This window comes from Procambarus clarkii, chromosome 35 (genome assembly GCF_040958095.1).
Source record: "Procambarus clarkii isolate CNS0578487 chromosome 35, FALCON_Pclarkii_2.0, whole genome shotgun sequence".
Taxonomy (NCBI): domain Eukaryota; kingdom Metazoa; phylum Arthropoda; class Malacostraca; order Decapoda; family Cambaridae; genus Procambarus; species Procambarus clarkii.
In genome coordinates this window covers 41,677,151-41,683,710 of record NC_091184.1, presented here as the reverse complement: position 1 = coordinate 41,683,710, position 6,560 = coordinate 41,677,151, and positions in this window count along the sequence as shown.

Here is a 6,560-nt window from a genome sequence, read left to right as displayed (position 1 = left end):
AATGTGCTTTACAGATACTTAATGTATAGTATTCTTTTGTTCTCTACACACACTATATTATAATGAATTATATTGTCTTCAAATTAATGTTCTTATAAATAAAGTATGCACATATAAATATACATTGTCATATGACATATTTTTTAACTGAGTATGTCTTTATAGTTTGCCTTTCAATTGCATCCATATCATCATTTTATTTATCTAACACCATGTAAATTTTTGTTTTATGTAAAATTTAGCAGTGCATCAGAATTCTTCATATAAAACATTTTTTGATACCCCATTACCCATTGTTTAATATTATAGTGGTTACAGACAATAAATAATTATTTCTGAATTATCATTGCAGAGGTATCAGAAACCCCTATTATTCTGATAGTATCTTCAGCAAAGATGAAGATGTTCAAGCTCATGTTGGCACTATTCAGAGCTTGAAAACTAAGGTGAGTTTTATTATATATTGAGAAACCTTCAATTTTACCTAATAACTGTTTGGCGACTATAACATATGGTGGCCATTTTTGTATTTTTTCATTATAGTTTATATATATTGAATAAGGAAATATAACCCATAGAAATTCTTATGTGCAACAACAATGCCTATCGCGCAAAATAATCTCTACCTTCTACCCGTCCTACATAATTATAATCATGCTCACCAACTGGGTATTTAGTTACTATAAATATTTTTGTTTAACAAACAGAGTAAGCACACGTGTGGAGTGTCTACATGGAAAGCTGCTCAAAATAAGCCTCTTTCATTCCAAAGTTTGGATGAAACAGGAATCAGCATGGCCTCCTGTCGACATGGTATTATCCTCCACACCTTGAATATGTATCAAGGAGAGCTGTACAGTTATGCCCACTATTTGCAAATTATGTATTTCAAATACGTAAAGTTTATTTGTCAAGACATAATTTGCAAATATTGGCCATGGGCCTTAACTGTGGCTCAGAAACAATCACATTTTCACATTGGTCAAGCAAAGCCATTTTTAGGAGTCCTACATGCAAAAGGACATGCTTGGTATTGTCAGGTAAATAAAAATATAACATTACATTTATGTATACTAATTAAATTTAATGTAATGTATACATTACATTAAATATAATAAGTACAGTTTGTGTAAAAAATTTAAGATTTCTGATTGTTTAAGATTAATGATATACGTATCATTTAATATAGTAGGAGGCTTTTAATTTTGTACAATAATTTGAATTTTTTTTTACTGTATACTTTTATGTTAAAGGTATTGTATGGAGGGCGGTGGCAAGAAGGAAGTGGCATGACTTTAGGGGAAGAGGCAGAGCAAGTGTTTTGCATACCTCTCACGATACAACTCTACAACTAAAAACATGCTGAAAGCTGGTATTTGTTTATATGGTTCATCTGATCAAGTTTTTTATTATTTTACCTGCCCTGTAATCAGTATAATGCGATTTGTATTCAGTATTCAATAAGTATCAACTCCCTCAATAATCAATAAAGAATGAAAAACATATTGGTCAAACTTGAGTTGGTCGTGGTGAGTAAAGGTATGTTATGAAACTGTTATTAATCTACTGCTCTTCAAGATGTTCATTGCTATAAATATTTTTCTCAGAAAGAACAGAAGAACTCACAGAGGGTGCAGTCTTTTGGAACCATCGAAAAATTGATGGACTGGCTCGTGCATTAGTTACTCGACTCAGAAAGGTACTAAAAATAATATATATTATTTTATTTATTTGTATTTATTTTGAAACTTATTATAATGCATTTATATGTGAAAGGTATTATAATGCATTTATAGGTTAGTTATGTGTTCAGAATCATGTACTACATATATTTTCCATATAAATTAGCGACCATTTCCTTGAATTAACTGCTTGAACTTTTTCAATATATCAATACAGGTTAATTTGTATAAAGTATATAGTATTTAATTAACCTAAATGTATGATTCCGAGATATATCAAATGTGTTCACAGAGAAATCACAGTATCGTGATATATCACGGGAACTGTGATGAGGGTTTGAACCCCATGCACTGAGTGCTCTCAGATGCATGCTCTAGTTCACTACGCCACGACATGGTCAGATGAATTGCAACTTGGAGTACTACTGCACCCACAAGGATCCCAAGGCTTCCACTGAAGCCAAACCAGGTTTCACACAATTCCCCCATGAACTCGGTCTCTGTCATTCAGTAGTTCTGCCTTTGATGCCCCCATTTCAATGTCTTTCTCCATGTATTGATATATCACAATAATATGAATTCTATGTGTATTGAAAGGGCCATCAGAGGTAAAACTACTGGAGGACACAGACCAAGTACATGGGAAACTGCATGCACAACCGCCCATGGAATGGGTATGGGGGTGCATAATTAACAAAAATTGAATTGTGGGTTCATTAGTACCCTAGGTTGCAATTCTTTTGACCATGTTGTGGCGCATTCAACTACAGCAAGCATCTGGGAATGCCAAGCCCATAGGTTCGAACCACTCATCATGGTTAATGTGATTTGTTCATTAAATTTATTATATTTTCAAATAGGCCAGAGAGACGGAAATAACAGTTTCAAATGAGATCGACAAACTTGATGTTCAAAAGTCATTGATTCAAGAATGGCGATCTGACCTACAAATGATTTGTAAGGAGTTAGAGTTAAACACTGGAACAACCTCGAAGAACATAAAATATTCTATCGAGGCAGTTGCAGACTCTATCAGGCATCGCAAAAATCTGATTGCCACTGATGCAGGTAGGCTTACTATTTCTTTGTTAACTCTGAAGCAATTTCTATTTAGCTCTTGTCTATAATTTCTATGTAGGTAAATGATGAGGAAATTTTTTTAACAACTTTAAAACTTTCAGCCAAAAAACTTTATTTGCAGCATCCAGTAAAATGCGCTCTTCACTCCGGCACAGAAATGAGTGTGATAGGAAAAAGCTTCAAGGCTTCATAAAAATCTACAATAGTGAAAACTCTGAAATTCTCAGTGAAAAGGATGCAATAGAAGGTATCCTGCCATGGCACAATTTATTGCCTCATCATAGCCAAAATGGTATGTAACTACATCTCATTTTATCAGGGGTTACAATTCGGCCTTATCAAGATAACTAACATTTAGCATGCATAATGGATAAGCTTTACTTATTTTTGAAGTAAAATATCATCACTACTGTTTGTAAAATAGGTGCAGTATCATAATCCGTAGGTTTTTATCAGGTTGATACTGCACAATAAACTATGTATAGTATGTATAATGCAAGTACCTAAACTGTAATTACATTAAATTGAGTTGTAGTTTACTTGCAGTAAATATAATTTTCCTCTTTTATTAGTGTCCCTTGCTCAAAAAAAGAAGGCAGTAGAAGATGTGGAGCTTCAGAAGAGATCCAGAGAAGAGCAACAACACACTGTTCAAGAAATGCTGCATTATCTCGCATATTACAAGAATAAGAGAGAGATTTTAACCGAACATACTGAAGAGTTGTTATGTGGAATTTTTCCTTCCATATCTAAGCAAGGTAAGCTAACAGCCTAAATGTGTGTTGCAATTCAGTTCTTCATAAACATTTTATCCAGCAGAATTTTATACTTGAGTAAAGTCTTGCTATTTACAACTTTGACAGGTAGACAATTCCATGGTTTTCATATACTGTACTGGTGTGTTTTACATATATTTGAACTTTTACCGAAAACTTTATTTATTTATTCTAATTTCTTTAGTATTTTCAGGGAAATTTGTAATGTCTTAACCCCAATTAAATAGTCTATATATTACAGGATCCTAACAAGTACACTATTGAAGAGAAGCACCTATCAACCAAAAATAAGAGTGGAATCTTGGCTCTTTTGAAGCAAGGGCAAAAGTTGTGTTCTGACAAGCTGAGTGATGCAAAGCGTTTATTTGGATACCAGGAAGAGGATGTTGATGTTTCCGAGCCCTACCTGGAGCTTTGTGACAGTGAAGATGATGATGATGAAGATGAAGAATTACTACTACAACTGATGATACAAAAGTTAAGTATAATAAATTTACCTGATTTCTCTTGCTAATTTCTCTTACTTAATTTCTCTAATTTCTAATTATCCTAGCCCTAAGATTACTACTGGCCTCCATTGCCTTGCCTGCACTTTGTTTCCCCTTAACCATATCACTCATTCTTACAGGTGTGAGACAGGAGAGGTACAAGATCATCCAAGAGGAACAACACCTGAAGCACCCAACATTTGGGTGTTTTAATTAATAAAAACGCCCTTCATGGCTTCACTCATCCTGGCTGGTTTAATTAAAAAAACCTAACCTAAACCTAATATATATACCTCTAGAGTCAAGGGAGTTAAGTTTTAGGCTGCACAATGAAACTGCTATGACAATTTTATAACTGCTGCTGATAATGTCTGTCCTGTGACTTTTTTGTAAGCATAACCAAAAGGCTTAACAATCCCTTGCTTACAAAAGGGAATACTTAAACCCCATTAATAAAAAACATGACCTTGAGAAGAAGTATAGGTTAGGAATTGTCTCCAAAGAATTCTCATGCTCTTCAACAGGTCACTTGAACTCCAAACCTTTTCCAGTTATCCTAAAAAAAGCGAGTTACCCCTGTACACAAATGTGGGTGATCTTCACAGATGTTAACAATTACAGACCTATATCAATCCTGCCTAACTTGTCAACATTTTTTGAAAAGCTACTTGAACTTGAACTCCAAACCTTTCCAGTTATCCTAAAAAAGCGAGTTACCCCTGTACACAAATGTGGTGATCTCACAGATGTTAACAACTACAGACCTATATCAATCCTGCCTAACTTGTCACATTTTTTGAAACAACTTAATCTTACAAGCAGTTTTACTCTTATCTAGCCAAACACCATATACTTAGTACTAGGCTGTACAAGAATATAACAACTCTTGTATATATCTCAAAAAAAAAAAAAAAAAAAAAGCACAAGACGAAGCTTGAAAAAGTTTAGTGTATGCCAATAGGCCTAGTCCCAGGACTAAGAGGCATGAGTTACGAGGACAGGCTGCGAGAAATGCAATTGATAGGGTACATAAAGATAAACTGTTTAACACGGGTGGTAGGCGAACAAGGGGACACAGGTGGAAACTTAGTACCCAAATGAACCACTAGGATGTTAGAAAGAACTTTTTCAGTGTCAGAGTAGTTAATAGATGGAATGCATTAGGCAGTGATGTGGTGGAGGCTGACTCCATACACAGTTTCAAATGCAGATATGATAAGAGCCCAGTAGGCTCAGGAATCTGTACATCAGTTGATTGCCAGTTGAGAGGTGGGACCCAAAGAGCCAGAGCTCAACCCCCCGCAACCACAACTAGGTGAGTATACAACACACACACACACACGTACACACACACACACACACACAGACACAAACATACACACACTAATGCCTCTATTCACCTTGCAAGTAAATAGGAACCTGAAAGTCAGGAAGCTGCTAAAGGCTGCATCTTGGGGATGTGTGAGTGTGTTAGATAAAAATATATGTTGTTTAGATATGATGGAGGAAAAGAGGCCGAGAGTCGGTACATTAGACAACCGACGCTTAGAAAGGCGGGTCCAAGAGCTAACAGCTAAATCTTGGAAATAATAAATTAAAATATTTAATACACCCCACTACATGTTTCACATTATTTTGGCTGAGGGCACACTGAGGGCTGATGGCCCCGTCGACGGGGCAGGAAGTCGGTGGTTGATCAAAGGCCTCCCAACATCCTCCACATACCTGAGGATTATTCCGGCTTAATTTTAAACGGAAGTAATGTCTTGGCATTTACGGCTTCAGCGGGTGGGTGGGTCGTGGGTTTTATTACCTGTGAGTGAAAACAATCGCCTATTCTCTATTTTATATTGCGGCTTGTAGAGCTAGAAGCGGTTGCCTCTTGTGTGCGTTGCACAAGGGGATTAATATCTGGATTAATAGCTTTCAATATTTCCAGTATTTTTAAGGTAACGCTTAAATACCGAAGATACTGCTATTGGACACCGCTTAATTGACAATGATCTCAACAACGCAGGCTAAAGATGTGCGTGGCTCCTGCTATTGCAATGATGCTCATTTGTTTTTCAATGATGGGCCTTAGTTTGCCCCCTCTCTAACTTACCGTTCTAAATACCCCTCTCCATCTTTCCGCAAACATTTCCCCTCATACATCTCCCCCCTTTCCTCCTGTCCCCCTTGTCCATCTTTGTCCCCCTGTCCATCTTTGTCCCCTGTCCCTCACTTTGTCCCCTTGCCCACATTTTCTGTCCTCTGTCCCAGATCCCTTTCCCCCTCTCTGTCCCCCCTGTCCCCCCTTTCCATCTCTCTGTCCCCCTGTCCCTCTCTATCCCATTGTCCCTGTCTCTGTCCCCCCTGTCTCTCTCTGTCCCCCTGTTCTTCTCTGTCCTCCTGTTCCTCTCTCTGTCCCCCTGTCACTCTCTGTCCCCCTGTTCCTCTATGTCCCCTGTCCATCTCTCTGTCCCCTGTACCTCTCTGTCCCCCTGCCCACTCTTTCTGTCCGCTGTCCATCATCTGTCCCCCTCCCTTTCCTC